Source organism: Tursiops truncatus, chromosome 1 (assembly GCF_011762595.2).
Source record: "Tursiops truncatus isolate mTurTru1 chromosome 1, mTurTru1.mat.Y, whole genome shotgun sequence".
Lineage (NCBI taxonomy): Eukaryota > Metazoa > Chordata > Mammalia > Artiodactyla > Delphinidae > Tursiops > Tursiops truncatus.
Genome location: NC_047034.1, coordinates 114562492 through 114584516, shown reverse-complemented (window position 1 = coordinate 114584516; position 22025 = coordinate 114562492).

The window sequence follows — 22025 nt, the reverse complement described above, 5'->3', positions numbered from 1 at the left end:
TAGGTCATTTATCTAAGGCTATTAAGAATTCTTACTTAGAACCAAATAATTTAGTAAATTTGAAATGCTCAAATGTCACATTAAAGTTTTATTTTGTTTTATTTTTCTTCTAAATAAAAATCTCCTGACCAAGAGTGTTTGAGCTGGCTGCAACAAACTTTTCTTATTTTTGAGTACAAGGCTGCATAAGGAAACAGAAGGCCACTTAATATCAATATATTAATGAAATAACCCTTTACAGGTAAGGTTGGTCCAGATGGAGAGGACATTTTAGATAGGACAGTGGTGGGCTGGTTTTCACAAATATTCTGCAAAAAGAAACATTTTTCTTGTGGTCAGTGCTTACCATCTCCTCTCACTGTCTCCTTTTCCCTTCCCATGTTTCAACACTAATGTAGTTTTAATTTAATAAATGGTCAAAGAGATACAAAGCATATATCACTTGAGGAAAAGTGAAGACAAACCATCTGTTTCACAAATTTACATAAAATTTATTTTATTGGTTTACTATTGTCAATTATGAATATTATTATAGGATGTTTATAATCTTGCTCTGGAGAGGAGAAAATTCCACCAGAAAAAAAAATTGCTCATACAATAAAAAGTACAGGGGGTTAAGAAACATATATCGAAAATCAACTCTTAACTCTGGGAGTCATGAATGCCAGAAGGTGAATTGGCTCAAGAAGATAATAAAATGGATAACAAATACCAGAGAATCTATAGTTTGGAGGATGAAAAAGGTGCCAAGAACAGGAGCATCCTGGAGGTTGGCATGGACCTTGTGCACTTTTCCATGCTTGAGGGAAAGCAGTGATTTCCTTCTGCCAAGTCAGCCTCAGTATTAGTGTCATGGAGATTCTTCCTATGTTTATGGAGATTGTCCAGGTCTGGCTTATATGTGAAAAGGATGTACTGGCATCTTTACAAATATGAAAGCCAGAAAGGAACCAACCAGAAATGTTGAAATATTGGTGTGAGAATTTAGCTTGCTTAGGGTAGAGGACTGGAGATAATGCCAACTAAGATAACAAAATATTGCAGTATAGTGATGCAGTGATTTGTGGGTCATTTAGAAAAAGACCCTTTAATAAAATGTCTACCTGGCCATGAAGGGGCATGGAGGCAAATCCTGTCTCCTTTACTGAATTAATTGTGAAGGTGACTGGGGAGGTAATTGTTCCTTTTTTAAAACTTTATTATTTTATTTTTTATTCCAAGCATATGAGACATAGTTAAGACTGGTTCAGCTGCACAAAAGAATCCACTGGGCTTTATGTGCCACTTACTTGGAACTAGGTGACTCATTTCTAGTTAATAAATATATTTGTTAATGTCACTTAACAAGGGACTACCCAAAAATGTGTAGCTGTGTTAGAATATTTACTTCTTTTATACAGAGGAAAGCGAGGACCAATGAGAAGAATTATTTATACCTTGGAACTCATTTTCCTCTTCTTTCTATTTTATTTATAGTTCTAGCAACAGAGTTTCTGGTAACAAGTAAAAAGTCAGAATGCAGTGCAGTGTAGTTTTCAAAAGTATGGGATTTTAAGTAAAATAGAGCTAAGTCCAATTTCTACCTTTGCCATTTGCTAATAGTATGATCACAGACAAGTTGCTGAATTATCCAAGCCCCAAATGCCTCTTTAGTGTAATGGGAATAAAGTGAACTTTCAGCTTTAAGAGGATGATATGGGAGAATGTATATTTAAAAAATAACAGAGTAGCTGGCATATAGTGAGTATTCAGAAAGGTTATTTTACCCATCTTAGCATTCAGAAATATTTATTAAACCCATTATATTCAAGGGAATAACGATCCTTGCTCTCGGGAAATCTAGTGAGAGAAAACAGACAATAAAAACATAAAAATTGTAGAATTTGTCATATGCTGTGTACTATATAATGGACAAATACGATGAGCATGTTAAAGGGTAGAAATTTGGGGGCTGAAAGAATAATTTTGTATTTTTTTTACATCTTTATTGGAGTATAATTGCTTTACAATGGTGTGTTAGTTTCTGCTTTATAACAAAGTGAATCAGTTATACATATACATATGTTCCCATATCTCTTCCCTATAATTTTGTATTTTTAGAAGAGGTACTCAAGAAAGATCTCTATGCAAAGAGGATATTTGACCATGTTCATAACATATTTGGGGGAAAGAGAATTTGTTGCAAGGGACAACAAATATAAGTGTCCCAAGGCAGGAGCATCGCATTGCATCTTTTTTTTTTTTTTTTAATACATACTCTTTATTGATGGGCAAACTTAAGCAGTTCTATATATGCTCTTAATTTAAATACATGCTATTCCCTTATCCTGGAACAGACTCCCTGGCTACATTGCCATTCTGTCTAGTTAACTTCAATTAAGTCTTTAGATCTCAGTTCAAATCCTCCCTCCTATCTTCTTAGCTCCGTAGGGTAGGTCAGTTCTCCCTATATCTATTCTCACATCTGCATATACCTTTCAAGTATTGCTCACGTTTATCACACTTGTAATTTTACATTTATTTTTGTGTTTATCTGAATAAATTTGATTTTTGGCAGTAAACTCTAAGTTCCGGAAAGGATACATGTCAGTTATTGACTATCATCATAACTGTGTCCAAAATATCGCCTGGAACAGAGTAAACTTTCAATACGTATATTGACTATATGGGTAACAAAGGACTGAGTTCATAAATAAAGATAAACATTTGTAAACTGAGACAATTCTATGTGGTATACAAATTTATAACATTTGGAAAAATTAAATAAAAAGACAATGAAATACTTATTTCCTCTATAGAACAATGAACTTTGCTGACCTCTCCACTTAATTTAATTAACTACATCTGTAGTATGGTCTATAGTTCAAAAGAAAATGAATTAAATCTGGAGGTCTCGGAGAAATCCATCAGCTTCTTCAGAAAATAGTACAAAGCAGATGCTCTTTGGCTGGTGACTTAAGAAAACTTGCTCAAATACTTACAAGGACATATTCATTAGCTTAGAATCATGTCTCTGTATGAAAAGGAGTAATTAATGTTAAGTGTTTATAATGTGTTTAGTTCTTCATATTAACCATAGCTGCTTCTATATCAGAGATTCAACCACTGAGCAAAGGAAGTAAATCTTCATATTTTAATAAATCTCACTTAGTCTTTTGTATCATAGTAGATGTGTAAAATACTCATGCCCTAGAGGAATTTAATCAGTATTTAAAAAGAGAGAGAGAAGCAGAGAGAGAGAGTGCCATCAATTTATTTATTTATTTAGCCATTGTTAGATAAGTCAGGTAGAATCAGGCCCATTGTATCTCAATAAATTACTTATGGAGCAATCAGGCAAAACAAATTGCATTGATCCATAAGTAATTTCCTATTAAAAGATATTTCATGGATCACTGGAAACTTTTTAAATGAAATAATTTAATTTCTTACATGACACTTCTGAGGTAGAGCTATTTAAATTGCATTTTATGAACATTGAAAATATATGTTTAAAAAATTTAATAGGTGAAATACTACATGGGGAAAAAAACTCTGTTCTGGATTTTAAAAGTCTCAGTATTAACTCTTGCTTTCTCATTTTCTAATAGTTTAACTTTGGCCAAATTAATTAATCTTTGTAAATATTAGTTTCTTCTACTTAAAATTGATATTTTACCTGACATACCTATCTTAGATATATTTCTAAGAATCAAAATATAGATTTAATAACTATATATGCAATATATTTATATATATATGTGTATATACATATATACACACACTCAGTTATTATATGTCAGATATTGTTATAGCTGACAGTAACAATGTCTGTGATGTTGGATGTCTACTAACACCCAGTCTTATAGTTTTCAGAAAATAACATTCTTTTGTAAAAATTAATGAATAAAGGTTGCAATATTAATTGTAGTACAGAAAAGGAACATAAAATCTATTATTCTCCCAGATTTTTTAATGGAAAGTTATGACATCATTTTTCCTATCTTTCAGTCCCTGACATAATTATGAAAATGAAAAGTAAGATAACTCAGAGTTTCCACTACCAGAAGCATGAATAAAATCTTGAAAAGCATATCAGGACCATTCAGGAATATCCCATGTATAATATTTCAACTCCTGTCTGTCACAGTTGATAGGGATTGAACTCTTCCCTTATGCTATAGAAAAAATTTTGTTATAAAATGCCATGACTAAGCAATTATCTACTAATTCTTCCCAGATTACTTCCAGGATTTCACCTCCCAGAAACAAAATTCTTTCCTGGAATAGTTTGATCCTTTATTTTCTGATTTCTAATGATAGCAATAGGAAAAAATATATATCTTGGAAAAGCAATGAAAGTGATATATTCTAAGGCTGAATTTTCATTCATTGGAAAGAGAGAAATATAGTTAATGCTTCAGATAATTTAAGATTTTTTATTCTTTGATAAAACTAATTCATTATTTTTCCAGAGACAAGTTATATAAGTAACTGTTCCACAGAGAAATTTAGGTGAATTTTAAATCCATCTGACTAAGGTCTAGACTTTTAGGCTTAATACTTGAGAGTCATAGGAGCAATAGAAAACATAATCATACTGATAATGGCAAAAGCTAGTCTTGAAAATATTTCATCACTGTCTTGTATAAGGGAGACTACAGGTCAAAGGAGCCTAGAAGCAATTCTGCAATATGAGAAGCAATTTAGCATTCACAGCATAGAAGAGCTTAGTAATGAACACACTTTACAGTTGGAGATGTTCTGAGAATTTACTAACAGATTGTTGTCTCAATAAAATGCATGTACACATGACCTGTGAGAAGTATGAGATAATAAGACATAAACTGAAACTTAAAATTGTAACTGGCTTTAAGGTGGGTAACTACAGGTTGTAGAAGAAATTTAAGTAAAAGAAAAAACTTAAAAAAAATGGATTACAGAATTTTGAAAGCCATTAGATTTAGGAATGAGCACAATTGACATTTTTAGAAATGAAGTCAGTAATTACAAAGACAAACCTGAAAATTTCTCTCAAATATCAGCCGACACAACAAGACAACTGAATCTTGTGGGAGATGGATGTGGAGGCCTTTATATGCAGAACAGTGAGCAGAGATCCAAGATGCAGATCAGCTGTATGTAGGAGAGAGAAATTAAAACAAGTGAAGAACAATAACCAGTACATAAAATAAGAAAATTCTTCTGAAATAAAGGAAATGTCAAACTGAAAGTTGAAAGGAGCACTTGGCCAAAAAAAAAAAAAAAAAAAAAAAATCAAATTTTTAACACTAAAGGCAAATCGAAAACAGGAACATTGGGTACAAGAGAAAGTATACTTGCTCACATGCCCCAACCATAGGGAAGGATAGAACAAGGAGGACGAACATGGCTCTCGTTCTTTTTCTATAGGTTGTTCTCTGCCTACCTTGGCTTCATTCCCTGGTGGGAATGTAAATTGAGACAGCCATTATTAAAAACATTATGGACATTCATCAAAAAATTAAAAAAAGTACTACCATATGTTCCAACAATCCTATTTCTGAGTACATACATGAAGGAAACAAAATCAGTATCTTGAAAAGATACCTGCACTCTCATCTTCATTGTAACATTATTCTCAAGAAGCAAGATATGGAAAGAACCTAAGTGTCTGTTGACAGATGAATGAATATAGAAAATGTGAGATTGAACTTTCTCTCTATATCGATCTATCTATCATCTATCTATGTATCTATCTATGTATCCATCTATCTCTCTATAATGGAATATTATTCAGCCTTTAAAAGAAGGGAATCTTGCCCTTTGCAACAACATGAATGAAACTGGTTGGCACTATGTTAAGTGAAATAAGCCAGACAAAGACAAATACTGTATAGTATCACTGATATGTGAAATACAAAAAAACAAAATAGATTAATTAAAAAACACTTGAACACCTAGAAACAAGGAGTAAAATGGTGGTAGCTAGGGGTTAAGGGGTGGGGAGATGTTGATCAAAGGGTGCAAACTTTCAGTTATAAAATGAATAAATTCTGAGGATGTAATACACAACATCATGACTATAATTAATAATATTGTATTGTATACTTGATATTTGCTAAGAGAGTAGATTTTACATATTCTCACTATAAAAAAATGGTAACTGTGTGAATGACAGATATGTTAATTAATGTGATTGTGGTAAATATTTCACAAGGTGTACATATATCAAATCATCATATTATATACTTTAAATATATGCAATTTTATTTGTCAATTTTACTTCAATAAAGTTACAGGAAAAAGAACACAAGTAGAATTCAGAAAATGCAGCATGAACAAAGATATGGAGGAAACATTGAAGAATAAAGTAAATAATCCAAACTTTCCCACTGTTGAGAAACCTTAGTAAATATAGCTACAAATATATGTAACAATAGAAGATATGAGTATCAGATTGGGTGCTCAAAATGTATTCATTAAATAAAGGAAAATAAAGAATAATGATGGATAATATTACAACAAATTTGAAATTTAAATCTCAGAGATTTAAATTAGCATAGCCTTTATTTTCCTTGCATATTTCTCCAAAATTAATGCTTAAAAGGTTCAGCCACAATTTAAAAGAAAGAAAATGGAGCAATGAGATATTGAAAACAAGGGAAGAAGTAGACTTGAGTAAAAAATTAAAAAGTTTTATTTGGAAATTTGTGATTAGATGTCTAGAAGAGTACGAAGTAGAGTACATGGCTCAGAATTTAAAGTATAAATAATATACTTAGGAATCATAGTAGATAACATAGTTGGGGATTATTGAATAGATATCATTTAAGGCCTGTAAGTTTCATTTATTAAGCAAAACTTTGCTTAGTTAGTTCTCGCCACTGAGTGCAGAGAGAAGCTTACTTTGCAAAAATCGAGTGTCCTTAGGGACTTTCCTGGCAGTCCTGTGGGTTAAGATTTCATGTTCCCAATGCAGAGTGCATAGGTTTGATCCCTGGTCAGGGATCTAAGATCCCCCATGCCACACAGCATGGCCAAAACAAAACAAAACAAAAAACTGACTGTCTTTAAATATCTCCCAAAATGTAAATAAAAATAAACTCTAAATTGCCCAAGAGCTCCGTTAGTGTCTTACTCATTTTTGAATGTTCCATGCCTAGGGAAGCACCAGGTCAAAACAGATAAACAAAAGAAGCAGATACTAACTAAACATTGAATAGTAGTCAAATGTCTGAAATACACATGGTACTCATTTATATATATTTTTCTGATGCCATTATTATAAGGATATTATACACTAAATTACCACCAGACTACTGTGATCTTTTAAAAGACTTTTTCTTTTTTGATTGAGCTAAACATTACTATATGAATGAAACTTAGATTTAAAAATGCCAGCGACATTACCAAAACTAATCTTACTACACTGACTTTAATTCTAAACATTACCTCTTTGCCTTAGAGAAAAGGTATCAGTAGCTTCAATTAGATTACAAGTTCAAAGAGGAAAAACGTATATATTTTTACAATTACCTGCTTAATTCATAGTAAGATTCTCTAGATTAAAAATATATCATAAAAATATATCATAAAGTATTTATATCATCCTGATGAGGATTGCATAATTTTATTGATTTTGCTAATTTTGTTAAATATGAGATGCCAAAAATGGGAACCATATCTTCATATATCATCACTGAGTGAGCTGAAAATGTTTAATTCCTGACAAAATATTCACATTTTCTTCAGTTCAGTGGGATCAATAATGATTTATCATCTTTAGTCCACTGGAGAAAATATCTAAATGTCAAACTGCAAGCTTATCAGCTTCATTCACATTTAAATTTCCTTTAAAACAGAGATGTGGGGATGCTTATTGCAAATGGAAAAAAGATTGGATTGCAGCCTTGTTCTCAGGATGATTGAATCTTTTCTGGATGAAGCAGTTTTTTTGGTTTTTACATCTTTAGTGGAGTATAATTGCTTTATAATGATATGTTACTTTCTGCTGTGTAACAAAGTGAATTAGCTATATGTATACATATATCTGCATATCTCCCTCCCACCCTCCTTATCACACCCTAGGTAGTCACAAAGCACCAAGCTGATCTCCCTGTGCTATGTGGCTGCTTCCCAGTAGCTATCTATTTTACATTTGGTAGTGTATATATGTCAAAGCTACTCTCTCACTTCATCTCAATTTCCCCTTCTCCCACCATGTCCTCAAGTCCATTCTCTATGTCTGCGTCTTTATTCCTGTCCTGCCCCTAGGTTCTTCAGAACCTTTTTTTTAAAAAAATATTTAATATATATGTGTTAGCATATGGTATTTGTTTTTCTCTTTCTGACTAACTTCACTCTGTATGACAGACTTTAGGTCCACCCACCTCACTACAAATAACTCAATTTTGTTTCTTTATATGGCTAATATTCCATTATATATATATATGTGCCACATTTTCTTTATCCATTCATCTGTTGATGGACACTTAGGTTGCTTCCATGTTCTGGCTATTGTAAATAGTGCTGCAATGAATATTTTGGTAAATGACTCTTTATGAATTGTGGTTTTTTCAGGGTAAATGCTCAGTAATGGGATTGCTACATCATATAGTAGTTCTATTTTTAGTTTTTTTTGAAGGAACTCCATACTGTTCTCCATAGTGGCTGTAACAATTTACATTCCCACCAACTGTGCAAGAGGGTTCCCTTTTCTCCCCACCCTCTCCAATATTTATTGTTTGTAGATTGTTTGATGATGGCCATTCTGACTGTTGTGAGGTGATATCTCATTGTAGTTTGGATTTGCGTTTCTCTAATGATTAGTGATGCTGAGCATTCTTTCATGTGTTTATTGGCAATCTGTATACCTTTTTTGGAGAAATGTCTATTTAGATCTTCTGCCATTTTTGGATTGGGTTGTTTCTTTTTTTGATATTGAGCTGTATGAGCTGCTTGTATATTTTGGAGATTAATCTTTTGTCAGTTGCTTCATTTGCAAATATTTTCTCCCATTCTGAGGGTTGTCTTTTGATCTTGTTTATGGTTTCCCTTGCTGTGCAAAAGCTTTTAAGTTTCATTGGGTTCCATTTGTTTAGTTTTGTTTTTATTTCCATTTCTCTAGGAGGTGGGTCAAAACGGATATTGCTGTGTATGTGATAGAGTGTTCTGCCTATGTTTTCCTCTAAGATTTTAATAGTGTCTGGCCTTACATTTAGGTCTTTAATCCATTTTGAGTTTATTTTTGTGTATGATGTTAGGGAGTGTTCTAATTTCATTCTTTTACATATATCTGTCCAGTTTTCCCAGCACCACTTGTTGAAGAGGCTGTCTTTTCTCCATTGTATATTCTTGCCTCCTTTATCAAAAATAAGGTGACTATATGTGCATGGGTTTATCTCTGGACTTTCTATCCTGTTCCATTGTTCTATATTTCTGTTTTTGTGCCAGTACCATACTGTCTTGATTACTGTAGCTTTTAGTATAGTCTGAAGTCAGGGAGCCTGATTCCTCCAGCTCCGTTTTTCTTTCTCAAGATTGCTTTGGTTATTTGCGGTCTTTTATGTTTCCATACAAATTGTGAAATTTCTTTATCTACTTCTGTGAAAAATGCCATTGGTAGTTAGATAGGAATTGCACTGAATCTGTAGATTGCTTTGGGTGGTATAGTCATTTTCACAATGTTGATTCTTCCAATGCAGGAACATGGTATACCTCTCCATCTGTTTGTATCCTCTTTAATTCCTTTCATCATTGTCTTATAGTTTTCTGCATGCAGGTCTTTTTCCTCCTTTAGTAGGCTTATTCCTAGGTATATTATTCTTTTTGTTGCAATGGTAAATGGGAGTGTTTCCTTAATTTTTCTTTCATATTTTTCATCATTAGTATATACGAATGCAAGAGATTCCTGTGCATTTATTTTGTGTCCCGCTATTTACCAAATTCATTGATTAACTCTAGTAGTTTTTTGGTAACATCTTTAGGATTCTCTACGTATAGTGCCATGTCATCTGCAGCAGTGACAGTTTTACTTCTTCTTTTCTGATTTGATTTCCTTTATCTCTTCTGAATGCCATGGCTAAAACTTCCAAAACTATGTTGAATAATAGTGGTGAGAGTGGGTACCTTTGTCTTGTTCCTGATCTTAGAGGAAATGGTTTCAGGTTTTCACCATTGAGAATGATGTTGACTGTGGATTTGTCAAATACGTCCTTTATGATGATGAGGTAGTTTCCCTCTATGCCTGCTTTCTGGAGAGTTTTATCATAAATGGGTGTTGAATTTTGCCAAAAGCTTAGGATGGAATGTCCTATGAATATCAATTAAGTCCATGTGGGCTAATGTGTCATTTAAAGCTTGTGTTTCCTTATTTATTTTCACTTTGGATGATCTGTCTATTGGTGAAAGTGGGGTGTTAAAGTCCCCTACTATTATTGTGTTACTCAATTTCCATTTTTATGGCTATTAGCATTTGCCTTATGTTTTGAGGTGCTCCCATGTTGGATACATAAACATTTACAATTGTTATATCTTCTTGGATTGATCCCTTGATCATTATGTAGTGTCCTTCTTTGGCTCTTGTAATAGTCTTTATTTTAAAGTCTATTTTGTCTGATATGAGAATTGCTACTCTAGCTTTCTTTTGATTTCCATTTGCATAGAGTATCTTTTTCCATCCCCTCACTTTCAGTCTGTATGTGTCCCTAGGTCTGAAGTGGGTCTTTCATAGACAGCATATATATGCGTCTTATTATGTATCCATTCAGCCAGTCTATGTCTTTTGGTTGGAGCATTTAATCTGTTTACATTTAAGGTAATTATTGATATGTATGTTCCTATTACCATTTTCTTAATTGTTTTGGGTTCGTTATTGTAGGTCTTTTCCTTCTCTTGTGTTTCCTGCCTAGAGAAGTTCCTTTAACATTTTTTTAAAAGCTGGTTTGGTGGTACTGAATTCTCTTCAATTTTGCTTGTCTGTAAAAGTTTTAATTTCTCTGTCGAAACTGAATGAGATCCTTGCTGGACAGACTAATCTTGGTTGCAGTTTTTTCCTTTTCATCATTTTAAATATGTCCTGCCACTCCCTTCTGGCTTGCAGAGTTTCTGCTGAAAGATCAGCTGTTAACCTTATGGGTAATCCCTTGTATATTATTTGTTGCATTTCCCTTGTTGCTTTTAATATTTTTTCCTTGTATTTAATTTTTGATAGTTTGATTAATATGTGTCTTGGCATGTTTCTTCTTGGATTTATCTTGTATGGGAGTTTCTGTGCTTCCTGGAGTTGACTGACTATTGCCTTTCCCATGTTAGGGAAGTTTATGACTATAATCTCTTCAAATATTTTCTCTGAGCCTTTCATTTTCTCTTCTTCTTCTGGGACCCCTATAATTTGAATGTTGGTGCATTTAATGTTGTCCCAGAAGTCGCTGAGACTGTCCTCAATTCTTTTCATTCTTTTTTCTTTCTTCTGCTCTGCAGCAGTTATTTCCACTATTCTAGCTTCCAGATCACATATCTGTTCTACTGCCTCAGTTATTCTGCTATTGATTCCTTCTAGAGTATTTTTAGTTTTATTTATTGCATTGTACATTATGTTTGTTTGCACTTTAGTTCCTCTAGGTCCTTTTTAAATTTTTCTTGTATTTTCTCCATTCTGTTTCCAAGATTTTGGATAATCTTTACTATCATTACTCTGAATTCTTTTTCATGTAGACTGCCTATTTCCTCTACATTTGTTTGGTCAGGTGAGATTTTAACTTGCTCCTTCATCTCCTGCATATTTCTCTGTTTTCTCATTTTGTTTAACTTACTGTGTTTGGGGCCTCCTTTTCTCAGGCTGCAGGTTCATAGTTCCTCTTATTTTTGGTGTCTGCCCCCAGTGGGTGATGTTGGTTTAGTGGCTTGTGTAGGCTTCCTGGTGGAGGGGACTGGTGACTGTGTTCTGGTGGGTGGGGTTGGATTTTGTCCTTCTGGTGAGCAGGGCCTTATCCAGTGGTGTGTTTTGGGTGTCTTTGAACTTATTATGGCTTTAGGCAGCCTCTCTTCTAATTGTTGGGTTTGTGTACCTGTCTTGCTAGTTGTTTGGCATGGGTGTGCAACACTGAAGTTTGCAGGCTGTTGGGTGGACCTGTGTTTTAGTGTTGAGATGGAGGTCTTTGGGACAGTTTTTGCCAATTAATATTACATGGGGCCGGGAGGTCTGTGGTTGTCCAATGTCCTCTATTCAGCTCTCCCACCTTGGAAGTTCAGGCCTGACACCTGGCTGTAGCACCAAGACCCTGCCAGCCCAACAGTACTGAAGGAAAAAAAAGAAAACAAACAGACAGAACCCAATACAAATGGTAAAAGCAAAACTAAACAAACAAAACCACACAAAGAAACAGACACACACACACACACTCACAAAAAGAAAAAAAAAAAACTCCCTCTTGCAAGAATACCAGAATCACAACTTACTGCTGAACAGTCATCAACAGGAAGACACTGCAACTCACAAAAAGAAAAAGATGCTACATCCAAAGACAAAGAAGAAGTTGCAATGAGACTGTAGAAGGGGTTCAATCACAAAATCATATCCCATAACCACTGGGTGGATGAATCACATACTGGAGAACAATTATACCAGCCCAGTCCACCCACGGGAGTGAAGCTTCTGAGCCTCACATCAGGCTTCCTAACCTGGGGGTCTGGCAACAGGTGGAGGAATTCCCAGGGGATCAGACTTTGAAGGCTAGTGGGATTTGATTGCAGGACTTCAACAGGACTGTGGGAAAGAGAGACTCCACTCTTGGAGGGCACACACAAAGTAGTGTGCATGTCAAAACCCAGAAGGAAGGAGCAGTGACCACATAGGAGACTGAACCAGACCTACCTGCTAGTGTTGGAGGGTCTCCTGTAGAGGCAGGGGGTAGCTATGGCTCACCGTGAGGACAGAGATGCTGTAAGTAGAAGTTCTGGGAGGTACTCCTTGGCATGAGTGTTCCTGGAGTCCACCATTAGCCCCACCAAAGGGCCTGTAGCCTCCAGTGCTGGGTCACTTCAGGCAAACAACCAACACAGCATGAAATAAGCCTCACCCTTTAGCAGACAAGCAGATTAAAGTTTTACTGAGCTCTGTCCACCAGAACAACACCCAGCCCTACCCACCAGCATTCCCTCCCGTCAGGAGGCTAACACAAGCCTCTTAGATAGACTCATCCACCAGAGGGCAGACAGTAGAAGGAAGAAAAACTACAGTCCTGCAGCCCGTGGAATGAAAACCACATTCACAGAAAGATAGACAAAAGGAAATAGTAGAGAAATATATACCAGATGAAGGAACAAGATATAAAACCAGAAAGTCAATTAAATGAAGTGGAGATAGGCAACCTTCCAAAAAAAGAATCCAGAATAATGATAGTGAAGATGATCCAGGCTTAGGAAAGAGAATGGAGGCAAAGATAGAGAAGATGCAAGAAATGTTTAACAAAGATCTACAAGAATTAAAGAACAAACAAATGGAGATGAACAATACAATAACTGAAATGAAAAATACACTAGAAGGAATCAATAGCAGAGTTACTGAGGCAGAAGAACAAATAAATGACCTGGAAGACAGAATGGTGGGATTCACTGCTGCGGAACAGAATAAAGAGAAAAGAATGAAAAGAAATGAACCCAGCCTAAGAGACCTCTGGGAAAACATTAAACACACCAACATTTGAATTATAAGGGTCCCAGAAGAACAAGAGAAAAAGAAAGGGACTGAGAAAATATTTGAAGAGATTATAGTTGAAAAGTTCTCTAATATGGGAAAGCAAATAGTCAATCAACTCCAGGAAGTGCAGAGTCTCGTACAGGATAAATCCAAGGAGAAACATGCCAAGACACATGTTAATCAAGCTATCAAAAATCATATACAAAGAAAAAATATTAAAAGCAGCAAGGGAAAAGCAACAAATAACATACAAGGGAATCCCCATAAGGTTAACAGCAGATCTTTCAGCAGAAACTCTGAAAACCAGAAGGGTGTGGCTGGACATATTTAAAGTGATGGAAGGGAAAAAGCTACAACCAAGATTACCAAGCAAAGATCTCATTCAGATTTGACAGAGAAAATAAAACCTTGTAGACAAACAAAAGCTAAGAGAATTCAGCACTACCAAACCAGCTTTACAACAAATACTAAAGGAACTTCTCTAGGCAGAAAACACAAGAGAAGGAAAAGACCTAGAATAACAAATCCAAAACAATTAAGAAAATGGTAATAGGTACATACATATTGATAATTACCTTAAATGTGAATGGATTAAATGCTCCAACCAAAAGAAACAGGCTCCTGCATGGATACAAAAACAAGATCCATGTACATGTTGTTTACAAGAGAGTCACTTCAGGTCTAAGGACACATACAGACTTGAAATTAGGGGATGGAAAAAAATATTTCATGCTAATTTAAATCAAAACAAAGCTGGAGTAATAATACTCATATCTGATAAAATAGATTTAAAATAAACAATGTTATAAGAAAGAAGGATACTACATAATGATTAAGTGATCAATCGAAGAAGAAGATATAACAATTAAAATTATGTATGCACCAAACTTAGGAGCACCACACTACATAAGACAAATGCTAACAGCTATAAAAGAGGAAATTGACAATAACACAATAATAGTAGGGGAATTTAACACGTTATTTACACCAATGGACAGATCATCCAGACAGAAAATTAATAAGGAAACAGAAGCTTTAAATGATACAATAGAGCAAATAGATTTAATTGATATTTATAGGATATTCCATCCAAGAACAGTAGATTACACTTTCTTCTCAAGTGCACACAGAACATTCTCCAGGATAGATCATATGTTGGGACACAAATCAAGCCTCAGAAAATTTAAGAAAAATGAAATCATATCAAGCATCTTTTCCAACCACAACACTATGAGATTAGAAATCAATTACAAGGAAAAAAATCATAAAAACAAAAACACATGGAGGCTAAGCAATATGGTACTAAATAACCAAAAGATCACTAAAGATATCAAAGAGAAAATCAAAAACTGCCTAGAAACAAATGACAAGCAAACACAACCATCCAAAACCTATGGGATGCAGCAAAACAGTTCTAAAAGGGAAGTTTATAGCAATAAAATCCTAACTCAAGAAACAAGAAAAATCTCAAAGAAACAATCTAACCTTATACCTAAAGGAACTAGAGGAAGAAAAACAAACAAAATCTAAAGTTAGTAGAAGGAAAGGAATCATAAAGATCAGAGCAGAAATAAATGAAATAGAAACAAAGAAAACAATAGCAAATATCAATAAAACTAAAAGTTGTTGGTTTGAAAAGATAAACAAAATTGATAACTCTTTAGCCAGACTCATCAAGAAAAAGAGGGAGAGGCTCAAATCAATAAAATTAGAAATGAAAAAGGAGAAGTTACAGCAGACGCTGCAGAAATACAAAGCATCATAAGAGACTATTACAAGCAACTCTATACAAGTAAAATGGACAACCTGGAAGAAATGGACAAATTCTGAGAAAGGTATAACCTTCCAAGACTGAACCAGGAAGAAATAGAAAATATGAACAGACCAAATATAAGCACTGAGATTGAAAGTGTGATTAAAAATGTTCCAACAAACAAAAGTCCAGGACCAGATGGCTTCACAGGTGAATTCTATCAAACATTTAGAGGAGAGCTAACACCCATCCTTCTCAAACTCTTCCAAAAATTTGCAGAGAAATTAACACTCCTAAACTCATTCTATGAAGCCACCATTACCCTGAAACCAAAACCAGACAGAGATACTACAAAAAAAGAATATTACAGACCAATATCACTGATGAATATAGATGCAAAAATACTCAACAAAGTACTAGCAAATAGAATCCAACAACACATTAAAAGGAACATACACCATCATCAAGTGGGATTTATCCCAGTGATGCAAGGATTCTTCAATATACGCAAATCAATCAATGTGATACACCATACTGACAAATTGAGGAATAAAAACCATGTGATCATCTCAATAGATGTAGAAAAATTTCTGACAAAATTCAACACCTATTTATGATAAAAAACTCTCCAGAACATGGGCATAGAGGGAACCTACTTCAACATAATAAAGAACATGTATGACAAACCCACAGCCAATATCATTCTCAATGGTGAAAAACTGAAAGCATTTCCTCTAAGATCAGGATCAAGACAAGGATGTTCAGTCTCGCCACTATTATTCAGCATAGTTTTGGAAGTCCTAGCCATGGCAATCAGAGAAGGAAAAGAAATAAAAGGAATAAAAATTGGAAAAGAAGAAGTAAAACTGTCACTGTTTGCAGATGACATGATAATATACATAGAGAATCCTAAAGATGCCACCAGGAAACTCCTAGAGCTAATCAATGAATTTGGTAAAGTTGCAGGATACAAAATTAATGCACAGAAACCTTTTGCATTCCTATACACTAACAATGAAAGATCAGAAAGAGAAATTAAGGAAACCATCCCATTCACCATTGCAACAAAAAGAATAAAATACCTAGGAATAAACCTACCTAAGGAAGTAAAAGACCTGTACTCAGAAAACTATAAAACTGATGAAAGACATCAAAGATGACACAAACAGATGGAGAGGTATACCATCTTCTTGTATTGGAAGAATCAATATTGTGAAAATGACTATACTACCCAAAGCAATCAACACATTCAATGCAATCCCTATCAAATTACCAATGGCAGTTTTACAGAACTAGAACAAAAAATCTTAAAATTTGTATGGATGCACAATAGACCCCAAATAGCCAAATCAATCTTGGACAAAAATCGGAGATGGAGGAATCAGATTCCATGAATCAGACTATACTATAAAACTACCATAATCAAAACAGTATTGTACTGGCACAGAAACAGAAATATAGATCAATAGAACAGGATAGAAAACCCAGAGATAAACCCATGCACCTATGGTCACCTAATGTATGACAAAGGAGGCAAGGATATAAAATGGAGAAAAGACAGTCTCTTCAATAAGTGGTGCTGGGATAATTGGACAGTTACATATAAAAGAATGAAATTAGAACACTCCCTAACAGCATACACAAAAATAAACTCAAAATGGATTAAAGACCTAAATGTAAGACTGGACACTATAAAACACTGAGAGGAAAACATAGGAAGACCACTCTTTTTTTTTTTTTTTTTTTTTTTTTTTGCGGTATGCAGACCTCTTACTATTGTGGCCTCTCCCGTTGTGGACCACAGGCTCCGGACGCACAGGTCCAGCGGCCATGGCTCATGGGCCCAGCTTCTCCGCGACATGTGGGATCCTTCCATACTGGGGCATGAACCTGTGTCCCCTGCATCAGCAGGTGGACTCTCAACCACTGCCCCACCAGGGAAGCCCAGGAAGACCACGCTTTGACATAAATCACAGCAAGATCTTTTTTGACCCACCTTCTAGACTAATGGAAATAAATACAAAAATAAACAAATAGGACCTAATGAAACTTAAAAGCTTTTGCACAGCAAAGGAATCTATAAACAAGGTGAAAAGAGAACCCTCAGAATGGGAGAAAATATTTGCAAATGAATCAATGAACAAAGGATTTTTCTCCAAAATATATAAACCACTCATGCAGCTCAATATTTAAAAAATCAAACAACGCAATCAAAAAATGTGTTGAAGACCTAAATAGACATTTCTCCAAAAAAGACATAAAGATGGCCAAGGGGCATATGAAAAGCTGCTCAACATCACTAGAGAAATGCAAATCAAAACTACAATGAGGTATCACCTCACACTGGTTAGAATGGGCATCATTAGAAAAGCTACAAACAAATGCTGGAGAGGCTGTGGAGAAAAGGGAACCCTCTTGCACTGTTGGTGGGAATGTAAATTGATACTGCCACTATGGAGAATGCTATCGAGGTTCTTTACAAAACTAAAAATAGAACTACCATATGACCCATCACTCCTACTACTGGGCATATACCCAGAGAAAACCATAATTCAAATAGACACATGCATCCCAATATTAATTTGTTGTCTATTCAGATATTTCACAGATGCAGGGTTTATCAAAATTTTTCAAATTTTTAAAAGGCTAAGATTCTCAATTTAAAATCATACTTTAAAAGCAAACTAGATTTGGACAATTGCTGTTAATATATTTTATTTTTCTAGAGACCTACCCAAGAACAATTTAAGAGCACTTTAAGAAAGATGGTGTTATGATCTGAAACAGATGACTCTTCTCCACCTCCAGATTTCCTAATGAAAGTGTCAAGAGAATATGCACAATTAATAATAATAATGTGAATTTTTTCTATAACTTGATGGAATAGAAATGTAGAAAGCCCTTGAGGCCTTCAAACACAGTTTCCTTTCCATGAAAAAGAAATATATTCAGGCACGAGGAGATAAAGTTTCTTGCTCATCCACTTATAGAGACAACTCAAAGGGATGAGGGTTGGAAGTTGGAGTTGGTAGGGCATCTGTCAGGAGATATGTCTTTTGGTCACCTCGCTGCTGAAATTCATGAAAAACAATGGTGAGACCAAACCCTGTGTGTCTATTTGCACACGTTCCCATACACATCTGTTTTGAGGGTTTGTCAGAGTGTGCTATGGGACAGAATAGGTGCATAACCTAAATCTGGACATGGGTGTGGAGATGTTTCCCTTATCAATAGGACAGAGAATTGGATTTACATCTGGTTTCAGACTCTACCATCACCATAACATGCCACCAGGTGGCCAAGTCTCAGGTTGGTAATCTATCACAGAGCCTTGCAATTTGTCTTTTAAATGAAAATACATACATATCTACTGACATACAAATATACACACGTGAACACAGACCCACAAATACACACACTCACACAGACACATATATATAAGTACAGAGGATAGTATATCTAGCATTAATGAATATAAACAATTTAATATCTGCCTCAGATAGTCATGTTTTACATATAAACATAATACAGATATGGTAAATACTCCTTTCATTCTCATTCTTTCATTCTGAATCTTATCAGAGACAACCAAACTGCTAATATGAATTTGACATGCCTGTCTCCTGCTCATGTTCTAATAGTAACCTTTAATGATTTTGTTTTAGAATTTCACTCAAATACTAGCACAGAGAGTGCATCATTTTTCAATTGCTTTAAATTTTTTGTAATGTATGTAGCTATATAACTAGGTCAATATTTAATCACCTCTGAGATTATAGCCTATGAATATTCCATGTTTTATTTATCTTTTTCACTATAAATGGGTAATTGGGGATTTTTCTTTAATATTAAAAGGCCCTACATGGTCTAACCCACTAGTACTTCTTGAATCACATTGGCTACAATTCTCCCTTCTCCTTATTTGGCTCTAGCATTATTGGCCTCCCTGAAGTTCCTCAAAAACATGATGAGAGATGATTGTTTTAAGCCACTAAATTTTAGGATAGCTCATTATTTGGTAATGAATAACTAAAGAATTAGCTCCTTAAAAATATTTACCATCTTTGTTTACATGAGAACTTTAGATTTTGATGCTATTGTGGATGGACTCATCACTAATCTGCTCTTGCACATGTACAGATTTTTTATGTTAGTCTTGTATCAGGTAATCTTACTAAATTCTCTAGTCCCAGGGCTGTCTGAATAGTTTCATGTGGAGTGATGAACAGCAGACAAGGGTGTTTCTAATGCAGATTTCATAGACAGGACAGGAGTTTTTATGGCTCCTGATTTTATGCAGAGAACTTGGTTGCATATCTCCTTTTAAACTTAGATGACTTCAATACCTCCTAACTGGTCTCCCTGTCTCTACTGGTATCCTTAACTTTTCTCTGCAGGGCAGAGTATTTAGTTTCTAAAACAATAAATCAGATCATGCCACACCTTTATTAAATCCTCTCATGGAATCTTACCTCACTTAAAATAAAATTCAAACTTCTTAACAGGAGCCACCGTGTATCCTACATTCTCTGATGCCCACAAAGCACTCCAAGGTCAACTTTGTTTGCTGTGCTCTGGGCTCTTAACTTTTCTTTGTCTAAAAAAAAAAATAAAATTAGTTATATCTAGGGGCATTTGAACTTACCCTTTTCTCTCCTTGGAATGTTTCACCCTGACTTTTTGTATGGGGGGCTACTTTTCTACATTTTGATCTCAGGTTTCTATCAAGTCATTTTGTTTAATTTCTTTCATTCCACTCATGGACATTATCTTGTTTATTTACTATCTCTCTGAAATAGAACATAAAGTTCTGAAGAAGAAAGACTTCTTCTGTGTACTCCTGTATCCCCACAACTAGAGTAGTGCCTTAAATATAGTGAACACATAACTACTCATCAAACAAATTTTATTAAAATTGGAAGTAACCTCAATGTTAAGTAAAGAGTAAAATTATTTAAGAGTGCTACATAGATGAATTATTTTTATTTTCATCAATTTAAATGTCTTAATGTGAAAAAATGTACTAGTTATGATTTTTATTGAACATCATAGAATACCAAATTGAAAATTATGAAATATGGTGCAATCACATCTATGAAAATCATCCATTTTTAAAATGAAGTACATGAGAATGATGACAGTAGTTTATTATGTGTGAGAAGATTCACATTATACATAATTTTATTGTCTTTTTTAATTCTCATGTTTTTTCCAACTTTTAATAACAATATGTATTTGGTAATAAAATTAAACAATAAATGCCTTGAACAAAAACTTGTTTTTTAAATTAACTCTCATTGATTTCCCTTCTGCCATTGATTCCATATGTAGGAAAACAGCAGAAGACCTTCACAATTGTTTATGGGTTGATAGAATAACTGTTGACCAAATATTCATAAATCAGATAAAACTGTACATTTATTATTTAAGATCATTTGTTGTATAGCTTTTATACATCAGACATAATGTAGATACAGAGCTGAGAGCTTTGCTTAAAACAGATATGGTCCAGACTTCCATGGAAATTACAATATGAGTAGTAGACAAGTATTAAACAAGTAATTGTTAGGTGAGTGTTATGGTAAGGAAAATAGGCTGAAAGTAAGGGAATAAATATAGGCTGAGAATTAGACTATAGCTAATTAAATATTAGCCAAATTAGAAATTAATTTAGCATAAATATTCAGTGAGTTGGATAAAGCTTGTCCAGTTATACCCAATAGGGGAAAATGCATATATTTCTATGTCTATTATCTAATTTTTAATAGCTAAAAATAGGTTGAGTCATCTCAATCTTTGAAAAGAATAAGAGAATACACAGTTTTAGAAAATTTGAAGATACTGCAATTTTTTTATGTGACCTATGATTCTCTTTTTATAGCAACTCCAAATTTCAATTGTTTAACACCATTTGGAAGTTCTTCACTCAAGTAGAGGTTGCTATCATTTAAATAGGCACATTTCATTTTTAAGCACCTATAACAATTAAATTCTTTTTCATATTGAGATGAAGTATTCTTTACCTACCTTCAATTTAACTCAATCTTCTGCAGTTACATAGGATAAATCTAATCTCTCGACTAAATGCTAGTTTATCAAGTATCAGAGACAGCTATCAAAAATAGCTATCAAAAGCTCTTAAATAGTGTCTTTTCTAGTCTAAATGCATTATTTTTAAATATATCACTGTTTCCAGATATAACTATGCTAGTCACTCTCTTAGACTCCCTAAAATTGAGTTGTCAAAATGAAATTCAGTGATGTATGCATACTTTGACCAGTAAAGTGTAGCAAAGGATTATATCAATCTTTAATAATATAACTGTAATAATGTATCCTAAGTTGCATTATTTATTTTGGTAATCATATAACATTATTGATTCTTATATAACATAACATCTATTAATTGCTTTTGCTAAGGTCACCAATAATTTTTATATCAGTAAACCCAATGAAACAAATTAGACTTTTCTTTGTTGACCCCTGGTATGAGTTGAATTGTGTCACTCAAAAATATATGTGGAAGTCCTAACCCTAGTAACTGTGAATGTGACCTTATTTGGAAATAGTTACTGCAGATGTAATCAAGTTAAAGACATAATGAATTAGGGT